This window comes from Peromyscus leucopus, chromosome 7, assembly GCF_004664715.2.
Source record: "Peromyscus leucopus breed LL Stock chromosome 7, UCI_PerLeu_2.1, whole genome shotgun sequence".
Classification (NCBI taxonomy): Eukaryota; Metazoa; Chordata; class Mammalia; order Rodentia; family Cricetidae; genus Peromyscus; species Peromyscus leucopus.
Window position 1 is genome coordinate 26,720,035 of NC_051069.1, and position 12,549 is coordinate 26,732,583.

The window sequence follows — 12,549 nt, forward strand, 5'->3', positions numbered from 1 at the left end:
CCAATCAGCTCACCAGCGGACTTTCACCCTTTCAACAGCATTCAACACTGTCTCAAAACAGTGCGAACAGGTCCTCCCCAAATTCTGCCTGGTCCTGGACTGCTGGTCTACTGGTCCTTACCTATTTACCTTCCCCCTTCTCCCTGACTGCCATCTGCCACCATTGCAACCACAGAGCAGCAGAGATTAAAAGCCCAGATGAAAAGAGAGGGGTTCATTACTTGTTCTGTTTCCACAAATGTCCCCCCCCCCCCCCGAGGGATTGTAACCCTCTGAAAGTCCCAAAGCTACGAAATGGGAACCCAGACCAGATGCCAGCCAGGCATCCACAACCCCAAACTGGCACTCCCTGATTTCTATCACTGTCACTCTGCAGAGACAGCAGAGGATGACTGACCTGCCCAGGATTCACAGCTGGGCCAGATTCAGGCCAGAATGGGACAGAATGTCCTGTCTACACTCTTCCCTCTTACTGCTGGTCCTGAAGCCAGTCTCCTGCGGGCTCATGACACACCTCAGAGCAGGCAGGCACAAGCTCACATATCTAGACTGCAGGCAGAGGGCCTAGGGGGATGCTTCAGTCAGTAAAGTGCTTGTAAGATCTGCATTCAAGCCCCATAACACACATAAAAAAGCCACAGGTGGTGGCCCATGATCATAATCCAGGAGCGAGGAAGAGGGAGACAGGCAGATAGATCCCTGTGGCTCACTGGCCTGACAGTTTAGCCTAATCCATGGGTCCCAAGCCAATAAGAGACTCTATCTTTAAAACCAAAGCAAATGCCACCTGAGGAAAGACACCTGAGATTGTCCTCTGGCCTATACACACACACAAACACACACTCACATACACACACTTACATACACACACACAAACACACACTCACATACACACACACACACTCACATACACACTCACACACATATACACACACACACTCACACACACACTCACATACACAACACACACACACACACACACACACACACACACACACACACACACACACACACTAGTGCAGGCAGAGATCTAATGCCTCAAACCCTGACTGCTCCCTTCATCTGTAACCCCTGGCTCAGACTGCCCCCGAGGACAGGCTCTTTAAGGGCGACACTCTCTGCTCTGAGAGCAGCAGCTGTGAACCTCTCTTCATCCACACCTAAAATCTGGGCCATTCCAAAGAGACAATTACATGCCCTCACCCGGCCCAGCCCCCCTGGAGCTGCTGGCTGCTTAGAAACCCCTGGCCCTCCTTGTCCTGAAGCTGCCAATTTCCTCATCAGTATTTTATTTGTCTGTTTTGCTCATTTTTAAGCTGGTGGCAATTGCTATTTAAATTGTTTTGTAAAGTGTCTTTGCATTTACAATGCCGGCTGTCAGCAGCCCCACAATAGGAAATGAGATTTGGCATCAAAGGCAAAGACGCTACTAAAATACATTTTAATAAATATGTAAATCAATTAATCAATCACCCATCCAGGGAGCTTCGGGAATGCAGAGGGCTGAGAGGGAGGAGCTGGAGGATGGTGTGGTCCAAGGGAGCAAAAGAGGCTCACCAGCACTGAGCACATGATGGGCAGCCGGCCACCCTTGAGCTCTTAACCTCTGGGTTCCCTCCTTCACCCCCAAAGCTACCTAAATGGGCACCCCAGGCAGGAGCTAGGAACCCATGGAGGTGCTAACAAAAACTCCAAGCCTGAGAGTAAGAAACAAATGCTTTCGTAGAAACCAACAACAACAACAACAACAACGTGTCTCCCCGTCCAATGCTGTTTCCAAGAGAAGCGTGAGGTTAGAAGGCATTTGCAGGGCTTGGATCTGCAAGCTGGACCAGCCTGGGGGATCAGCATCAGGAAGAAGAAACGACCAGCTGCTCTCTTTTCCTGAAGCAGCATCAAAGGAGAGGCACTTAAGCTGTCACGCACAAATTGGGAAGGGATGTACTGTCCCCTCAGAGACAGCTCTGGGAAGGGATGTACTGTCCCCTCAGAGACAGCTCTGGGAAGGGATGTACTGTCCCCTCAGAGACAGCTCTGGGAAGGGATGTACTGTCCCCTCAGAGACAGCTCTGGCGAGAAAGTAAGACCCCAAGGACAGTACTGAGGATAGGAAAAGAGGGCCACAGGTCTCAAGGATTGGGTGTGAGTGTGCTGGGGGAGGGGCTGTGCATGTGCACATATGTGTAAAAGCTAGAGGACAACCTTAAGGCAGGGTCTCTCAGGGGCTGGAGAGATGCCTCAGTGGTGGAGATCACCTGAGCTCAGTTCATAGTGCCCATGTGCTATCTCACACAAACAACCTACAACTCCAGTTCCAGGGAATCCAACACCTTCTTCTGACTTCCATGGGTTCCTGCATGTACATGGTGCACATACATGTACCCAGGCACACACACATAAAAAATAAAATAAACAAATAAATAAAGTAAAGTACTGAAAGACTGGGTTCCTCATAGGGCTGACTGGTCAGTGACTCTAGGAACTTGTCTGTCCTGTGACCCCAGGCTTGAGATTCTATCACACATCACTATGCTTGGTATTGTGTTTTGGGGATTAAACTCAATTCTTACACTTGCAAGGCAAGCATTTTCCCAACCCAACCAACTTCCAAGCTCTATCAAGGCTTTCTGAAGCAGGCGCCGAACACACTGTGTCTCCAAGTGGGAGCTTGGCCAGGCCACTGGCCACAAAGTTACAGATTCTCAGAGGAGAGGCTAAATCTGGCCCACACAGCCTGAGCTGGAGCTGGTATATGTCTTGAGCCTGAGCATATGGTTTTTGGAAAGTGTGCCTGAGCCCTCGTAAGGTGTCATGTGACTTTCCATGTGACCTTTGACAAGTCACTTTCCCTTCCTGCTGTCATTCACCAGACAGTACAGAGTCTGGACAAAAACGAACTCTGAACTAGACACTCTCCAGCCTCCCTTCCCCAGCACTGTGGGGGTAGATCCATCGACCCCCCATCACAGCTGCTGGACCTTGCATAGCTCCCAGCTAAATTAGCCCAACCCTGATGGGGAAGGAACCAGCTGTCTGGAGTGTGACAGCAGGGAGGACCTACCCAAGGGGACTCAATACCTTCAGGTGTTGAAATTAGTCCCCGAGGCCTAGGAGACCTGGCTCGTGTTAGAATACTAGCCTAGCACGCACAAAATTCGGGGTTCAATCCCCGGTACCAAAAAGAGAAAAGGAAAAGAGAACCAGGCTGTGGGGAAAATGATGAAAATCCACAGATAAGACCCTTAGTCTCCCACCCTCTCCTCTGCACACACTCCACCCTGCCCCAACCTCCTCCTCCAGAAGAGCTAAGTCCGATTAAAGACACATCTAGACCCCAAATTACCTCGTTTTAAAAACTGATGCCACCTGGACCAGAAGGCAAATGTTCTCATCAGGTCTGAGTACGCATGTACAGCCAACCTCAAATGCCTAGGCAGAGCTATGGGCTAGGTTTCACGAGCACACATTAACATGTGGCCTCGGCTATGAGTGTATCCATGTGTGAGTCTTTTGTTCAATATGTTCCCGTTCAGGCAGGTCCCTCTGAGGTGCATGTGCCTTGGTGGATCCCTGTGAAGTGTGAGCGGTACAACAAGGCAAGAAACACACACACGTCACCATATGGCCAGCAGGAGCTTGTGGACTATCATGGCCGAGATCTTTCTTACTGTCCAGGAGAGTCGGGTCACAGCACTGCCATATGGCTGCAGTGCAAACCATCCCCCAGTCATGTCTGTCCTTCCAGACACCACTAAAGTAGAGACTGAATGAAGCCCTGCCCCCCCCCCTACTCCTTCAGCCATAGACCATGTGTGCCAGCTCCCTGCACACACATAGATGTGTTAGGGAGGGCATTTCTGAATCAGCGGGCTGTACTGTCCTGCTGTGAGGCCCAGAGAGAAAGGTAAATTTATTCTCTCTCCCTCCTCCCCCCTTTCATAAGCCTTCTGCCTTTGCCCATCAAAACTCAAGGTTCTCCATAGTTTATATTTCTGAACTCACAGCGGCCTCAGGGCATTCAGGCCTTTAGCTTCATATTGAGAATTATGCCACTGTCTCCTGGTTCTGCATTCTTCAGAGCTGGACTGTGGCACGCTGATACCTGCTCTGTCTTTCAGCTTACAGAGAGATTATCATGGGAGCCAAGTTCTCAAATACATATCCGTACACATCATATATGTGTCATACATACACACATCCTATTATATAAATACATATACATGTACACACACACATTACGCATATATATAGCCTGCTGAATACCCTGTTAGTTCTCCTTCTCAAGTGATCGGAAGTTATCTTCTGTGGCACAGGCATCATTTCTTCCGAAATACACTACAGGTGTATCAATGGCCACAGTATGCACACCAGGGCTTCGGAGGCCCTGACCCAACTTCTGCAGCCAGCTCAAGACTGGCAGACTCTCAGGCCAAGATGGCCATATCTAACGACTGCCCGGTTGTCAAGCTGACTGTCTCCACACAGCCCGAAGCATGCCATCCCTTGCTTCTTGCTCCCTGTGACCACAGTGTCTCCACCCGGAGGGCAACACCATTTCTGGGGAGACTTCTGAACTACTAACTTTATTAAGATTGATTTGGCCTGCCCGCCATTCTGACAGGTCCAAAAGCAAACACGGTAGGCCATGGGGGAGATTTGGTCATAATTACCATCTTTAATTACTGCTAAAACATCAATTGCTCTTGTTCAATTAGCAGTGCGGTTTCAGGCATGGCAAACTTTGCAACACAAAATAAGCTGAAAATTGATTTCTGAACACTTAATGCAGATCTGAAATTGCTAACCTGATAAGGTTGTCATAGAAGAGCCAACGTGGCCAAGGAGGAACTTTGCAGGGCCTGTAATTGCCTCGGTAGGAAGATTAATAACGTGTATACTTACATCTTGTTCATCAAGTAGGAGGTATTCGTGGGGGAACCAGGAGAGGTGGATATGTGGAGCAGGAAGGCAGAGGGAGGGTGTTAACAAGGAGACTGGCAATTAGGCAAGAGAGAGCAGCAGCCTGCACCCAATGGTCCGTGAACGAGGACACGGCCCTCCGGGATGGCACACAGGAGGGGCGACTGCCTGGGCCGACTGCCAGCGAAAAAAGACCAATGTGAAGCAGGTGGGTTCTGTCTTAAGTGAGTCCCAGGCACCTCCAATCCCTCTCCAAGCCCTGAAAAGGGAGCTCCAAGGTCAAACCCATGCAAGCTTCTTGGCAAGGGAAAGGTAGAATGTGATGGATGGGGAGCAGCAGCTGGACCCCAGGATGCCATGGCTGCTCTGCTACCGTGCTCACCATCCCTTGTTCTGACGCCTGGGTCTTCCTGCCATGGGGCTGAGTGGACTGCCGAGTGTGTCATGGAAGAGTGAACAAGGAAGCATTTTATGAGCTACCAAGTGTTCCATGCAGTGCGCAACTGCGAGCCTCATTATCATTGTTATGCCAGGCCTGTGGGGGGTGTGGGGAACAGGGAGAGTCTGAATAGCTTTGGAAAAGACCCTTCCCTCCTCTGATTCCTGTCATTTAGGTGGAGGGAAATGAAGAAAACATTCCATTTTAAGTTTATGAAACTAACATCAACTGAGCACTGATATGTGCCAGGAATGAAGAAAAGCACTAGAAAGGTGAGGGTAAATAGATGAAAAGATAGATGGATAGATACAGAAGGAGAAAGAGAAAGGGAGGAGGAGAAATTATAAAGATGATAGGTGAGCAGATAGATAGATAGATAGATACATAGATACATAGATAGATAGCATAGTTGATCATTGATAATATGTATATATGAATAGAAAGATGGATGAAAAGAGAAAGAGAAGATGCATAGACAGAGGTAGAGAAAGAGAGAGATAGAGGATCAGCTTGACTATGTCAACATCAATAGGTGGTAAGCAGCAGATAAGAGAAAAAGAACTGATGGGGTTAAGTTACTGACCCCAAAGTCAGAGCTGAACCTCAAACCCAGACCTCTCTGATGTTAGAGACAGTACACTCAAGCTCTGATCTCTGCCCAGAAGCATCCTTTGAACTCCTTGGTGCCTGTCACTGGCCTGTGCTGAGCCTGGGGCAGACATGAGCAGGATCACAAACATCTTTGTCCTGCAGACATAGAAACAGACACTCATCCAACCAACCAGGCCATGAGCATGGCCTGCAAACCAAGCCAGATGCATGTCCAGACCGTGAATGAGACATACTTACTAACGCTGGCATTTTTGGATCCAGATTGTCACCAGGCCCTTGTCATCTCCTTAGGTACAGACACAGCATTGCAGATTCAAATTTTATTGAGTATCTACTGGCCAAACCCAAGCCCAGGGAAAGAGAGAGGATGGATTTCCAGACGTTTACCCTCTAGATGAACAGGGATGGGAGAAGCTTAGAGGTATGAGCCCTCAATACCAACAGAGCAGTCAGAAAGGCTGCCCAGAGGAGGCGATATCTGAGCAGGTTTTGCAGATGGCCGGGAGCTAGCCAGGCAGATTCCCAGAAGGCTATATTCCACTTGGCATCTCTGTAACCAAGTGCACAAGGCTGCAAGCTGCCCTCCGACCTCCACATGCACACCGTGGCCTGTACACACTTCCACATATACACACAAGCCCATGTAAAATAAGTGAATGAATGTTTAAAAAATTAAACTAAAAAGATACATGGATAGAGATACCGAGGAAATAGTTACCAGTGTAGTTTGGGTAGGAAGAAACTGTGAGAAGTCGAGGTACCTAAAAGTTACAGAAGAATCCAGAACAAAGTCTACCTTTGATAAAGTTATCGCAGATGTCTGAGCTGAGGCCAAAAGGCCAGGGAAGGTCTGTGAAGGTCAACTGAGTACAAAAGGAGGCTGAGAGCAGGGTTGGGGTGCAGAGTCAGGTGACGGGCCATTTGTTAGAAACAGTGAGGACAAGAATGCGGTCTGCCAGGCAGCCATCCTGGGCCTGTCCTGACATGACCGAGACAGGGAGAGTGCAGCGTGAGGAGTCACACTGAAAGTCACCTTTGCCAGAGGCAGTCCATCTAGGAAGTGGAATGGGGAAGGGCTTGTCTGTGGCGACCGTTGTCAGTTGTCCAGTGAGATGGAAACCATGATAGACCTCACACTGATGTCATCGTAAGGGAAGCCCTGGGGGCTGGAATACAACCCAGGCCCGTGACCTCCTGTCCCAGTCCAAAATGTCATACAAACAGCTGACCCCGGAAAATTTCCCCTCATTTAATGATAAATCAATGATCACAAAAGAACCATCATAGGACAAGAGGCGCAACAGCTCATGGGCTAGAGAGAACCTGAGTTCAGCTCCCAACACCCATACCCAGCGGCTCACCATTGCCTGTACCTCCTATTCCAAGGGATCTGTCACCCTCCTCTGGCCTCTGCAGGCACTGTGCCCAATAAACACAAGTCCTCACATACACATAATCAAAAATAATTTTTTTAAAGAAGAGGCTGTGGCTATAGCTCAGGGAAAGAACGGTTATCTTGCATATTTAGAGCCTGTGGTGGTTTGGATGAGAATGGCCCCTAGAGGCTCATATATTTGAATGTTTGGTCCCAAGTTGGTAGAACTATTTAGGAAGGATTAGGAGGTGTGGCCTTGTTGGAGGAGGTGTGTCACTGTGGGGTGGACTTTAAGGTTTCAAAAGCTGAAGCCAGGCCCAGTCTCTCTCTCTCTCTCTTTTTTTCTCCTCCCATGCTCCCTGTCATGATGGCCATGGACTCACCCTATGAAACTGTGTATAAGCAAGCTCTCAGAATGTTTTATTTCATAAGTTGCATTGGTCATGGAGTCTCTTCATAGCAACAGAAAAGCAACTACAACAGAGTTCTAGACTCAATCCCCAGAACTGCAAATAAACACATATTTCTAAAAGAGAGAAAGACGAAGAATAAATAGTTCTTGAATATTCTTGACAAGGAGGAGAATGTTGACATAGAGAAGATGAACATAATACCGCGGGAATTTTAAGCACCCAGAAAAATAATTTCTTCCATAAACCAAGAGTACAAAAAAGGGTATAAATGTACCTTAAAATTCAGAAGATGAGCACATGACATATATCATAAGATGGCACTTTTCAGAAAAAAAAAGTACAAGAAAAAATGTATAGAAAACCAACAGAGAAAATAGGGGAAGACAGAGGACAGATTTGGAAAAGGCAAGAGAAATTAGTAGGAATGCTTAAGAAGTTAAGAGAGAGAGGCTAGGGGATGGCTGGGTGGGCAAAAGCAGTTGCTCTGCAAGCATGAAGATGTGAGTTCAAATCCCCAGCACCCACCTAAAACCTAGGCATGGCCATATATATAAAAGCAAGCACCTAGGACTCCAGTACTATGGAGACAAGAAACAAGAGAGTTGCTGAGTTGCTGGAGCTTGCTCCAGATCCAGGGAGGGACTCTGTTTCAAGAGAGTAAGTCGAAGAACGATAGAGCAGGGCATTCAGTGTTTTCTTTCTACCTGTGCATACATGTACACACACACACACACACACACACACACACACACACACACGAAAGAAAGTGATAGTTGTGAAAAGCAGACAATCCTACACACAATTTACAGCCTTGCAGAAAAAGCAGACATTTAAAAATAATTTATTATCACTTTTCAAAAACAAGAAAGAACAGAATCACAGACTGAAGAGGACTATTGTGTCCCAGGAAAACACTGGCATGAAATGATCACATCTCATAATGGAACAAACTTCAAAGACAAAGAATCCTTTGGACAGACTAGATCAAATAGTTTTATACATGGGAGGGAGGTAAAAAAAAAAAATTAAGGTCACCTTAGAAGGCTCCACATCATGATACAAGGCAAAGGAATAAAAAGTGTAATCTAAGAATGCTGTACCCAGGCAAACTAGCACAAGGCCAGCTCCAGTAGATATGCAAGAATGTGAGAACACCAATCTATGAGCTCGAAGAAACATAAGGGGTAAATTCAAGATGCTGAAGGATGAATGCAAGAAAACAGCCTAAGAAGAAGAGCACATTAAATCAGCAGAACTGGAAGTCAGGCTACCTCTACATCAGGGCAGAAATGGCAGCCACAGGACCAAATGCAAGGGTGACAACCTAATCAGGCAAAAATGCTACAGCTGATAAAAATGGGTTGGGGATAGCCGGGCAGTGGTGATAGTGCATACCTTTGATCTCAGCGCTGGGGAGGCAGAGGCAAGCAGATCTCTGTGAGTTCAAGGCCAGCCTGGTCTACCAAGTGAGTTCCAGGACAGTCAGGGCAACACAGAGAAACCCGGTCTGGAAAAACCAAAAAATAAAAACATTAAAAAAAAATTTGTTTTAAACGGGTGGGTGGCTAGCAACATTTTTGTTTAGAAATAATTGTTTAGGGACATTTGAAATGAGTCAAGTAAGGGATAGAAGTGTACACCCTTTAAAATGAAGAAAAACACAATGACAATGCAATCAATTAAAAGAAAATGGTGAGGGGAAGTTAAAAATACAGTAATTTACTCTCAGAAAGGAGACAAGGTATTAAGAAAAAGAGGTGTATAGGCAGAAATGGATGGAAATATAGACATAGATACTACCAGGGGAAATTCAAGCCTTGCAAATGAGTAGAAGAAATGCATATATAAAGCTCAAGCAGATCAAGTAGAAAATGGAATAAAAGATTGAAAAACAATGAGGCAGCAATAAAACCAGAAAATATAACACAAAACTCGATTTGAACCAAAAAAAAAATAGCAAAAAACAAACATGGCTGTTATATTAATTTATGTGAATTTTATCAGCAAAAAAAATTTACTCTCATTCTGGGTCAGAATTAAGCTAAAATTTCTTCTAGATCTTAAATGTACAATTACTTTGAGAGACTGGTTGTACATAAGTGAACAAAAACAGCATACACATACAAAAAAAATCAAGAAACACAATTTTTCAGGAGCTGGAAGACTGAACTTGGGATGGTTAGGGAGCTGGTAGCCAGTGAGCACTTAATGGCCAAGAATATTCATGCTTTAAATAGTGGCACATGAACATATTTAAAGTAACAGCTCAGGAGACTCAATGAGAAATTGGGACACAATAGAAGTCAAGGGTTATCACAGCTGACCACCTGACCAGGGCAGAAGTAAACAAAAATGATTAATAGAAGGGTGTGTGTATTAGAATACCTTTATGAATACATATGTCCTAGTCAGGGTTACTGCTATGATGAAACACCATGACCAAAACCAAGTTGGGGAGGAAAGGGTTTATTTGACTTATGCTTCCACATCATAGTCCATCACTGAAGGAAGAAACCAGAATAGGAACTCAAGCAGGGCAGAAACCTGGAGGCAGGAGCTGTCTTAGTTAGGGTTTTAATGCTCTAATGAGACACGATGACCACGGCAAGTCCTATGAAAGAAAACATTTAATTGGAGGTGGCTTCCAGTTCAGAGATTTAGTCCATTATCATCATGGTGGGAAGCATGGCAGCACACAGGCTGACCTGGTGCCGAAGAGGCAGCTGAGAGTTCTACATCTGGATCTGCGCCAGCAGGAAGAGAATGCCACACTGGGCCTGTCTTGGCCATCGGAGGCTACAAAGCTGGCCCCCAGTAACACACTTCCTCTGACAACAGCACACCTGCTCCAACAAGGCCACACTTCCTAATAGCAGTACCACTCCCTACGATCCATGGGACCAGTTACATTCAAACCACCACAGGAGCTGATGCAGAGGCCATGGAGGGGTGCTGCTTACTGGCTTGCTCCTCATGGCTTGCTCAGCCTGCTTTCTTACAGAATCCAGGACCACCAACCCAGGGATGGCCCCACCCATAATAGACTGGGCCCTCCCACATCGATCGCTAATTAAGAAAATGTTCTACAGGCTGGCCTCAGCTTGATCTTATGGAGGTGTTTCTCAACTGAGGCTCCCTCCTCTCTGATGACTCTAGCTTGTGTCAAATTGACGTAAAACTAGCCAGTACAACACATGTATGTGTGTATGTGTGTGTGTGTGAGAGAGAGAGAGAGAGTGTGTGTGTGTGTGTATGTGTGAGAGAGAGAGAGAGAGTGAGTGAGTGTGTGTGTGTGTGTGTGTGTGTGTGTGTGTGTGTGTGTGTGTATTCAGCTCAAAAGCCCTCAAAATAGGAAATTCAAACTCTGAAACCCTTCGGCTACAAAGAAAACCTCAGTGTACTCCAGAAACTAGAAACTTAGAGGGACCATATTCTGAGGGTGTAATGTAATAAAAATAGAAGCTTGAAATAAAACCTTTTCACTCAGAACTTTTCATTCTCTTCTGTAAACAGCACTTGGAAAAAAGGAAATCAAAACTGAAATTTGAAAATGCTTTTAAAATAACCCTGGTAAAAATATTTTCTGTCAGAACCTCTGCTAAAAGAGTAAAATTACAAAGTAAGGCTAAAATAAATGAAGACAAATAAGCATTGAGCTCAAGAAGGTAGAAAATAAGACAACAGACTTAAGCTACAAAAATTAGGAAGAAAGTCTTGGTTCCTTGGATGCTGAGTTAAATGAGAGGGCTACATAATTAACACACAATCCAAAAGGTGATTACATGCTTTCTTCAGTCAATAAAATAGATAACTATTAACTATTCGCTAATCTCGTCCAGCCGAAGACAGAAAACAGAATCATCTCTAAATAATAAAGCGTTTGGGGGGTAAACAAGTGTAGAAGTGACAGAAAGTGAAACAGGATGTGAAGTTACTGAAACCAAGAACAGCTGCCAAAATGCTTGAGCCCTCCCTGGAAGAGCCCGAGGCCCAGATGCGACACCATGGAAGAATTCTAACCAGGTCCTAAGAAACGAAGAATCCTGGTGCTGAGTAAACTCCTTCAGTGTGCACCCAAGGGTGGGGACAAGGACCTTTTAACAACTGAAAGTAGCGTAAAGTGGGTATGAGGACTAACACCTATAATTTCTGCACCAGGGAAACTGAGGTAGGAGGCTCATAAATTCAAGGTTACCTTTGGCTGCAGCCCAAGTTCAAGGCTAGTCTCAGCTACATCCTGAGACTCTGCCTGTGAACAAACATGAAGTTGAGAAGAGGGAGAGGAGAGGAGGAAGAGGAGGAAGAGGAGGAGGAGGGGAAGAGAAGAAACTGTGCCTTACGTCTGCAACCGCACCACTCAGGAGGCCAAGGAAGCAAGATCAAGGGTTCAAAGTTAGCGTCGGGTTCAAGCTCATAGCTCAGGGTACAGGAGACCGTGTCTCGAGGAAAAGAAACGGGGGAAGCTGGGGAGATGGCTCAGTCAGCGAGAGCTCTGCAAGTATGAGGACCTGAGTTAAAATCTCCACGGTGCGAGTTAAAAGTCGGACATGGTTGTATGTGCCTCTAGCCCCGGCACTAAAGTTGGGAGCTTGCTGGTCCGCCAGCACAGCCAAGCGGGGAAACTTCTGGTTCAGTGAGTGAGCCTCTCTCCAAGCAGGAAGGCAGAAGGTCATCAAGATACCCAACCTCACCATCCAGCCTCAGCACACGCATGCACAGACTCACACACGCACACGCACACAATAGATGAGAGAGCGACACGATAGTAACATCAAAATATAACAACACAC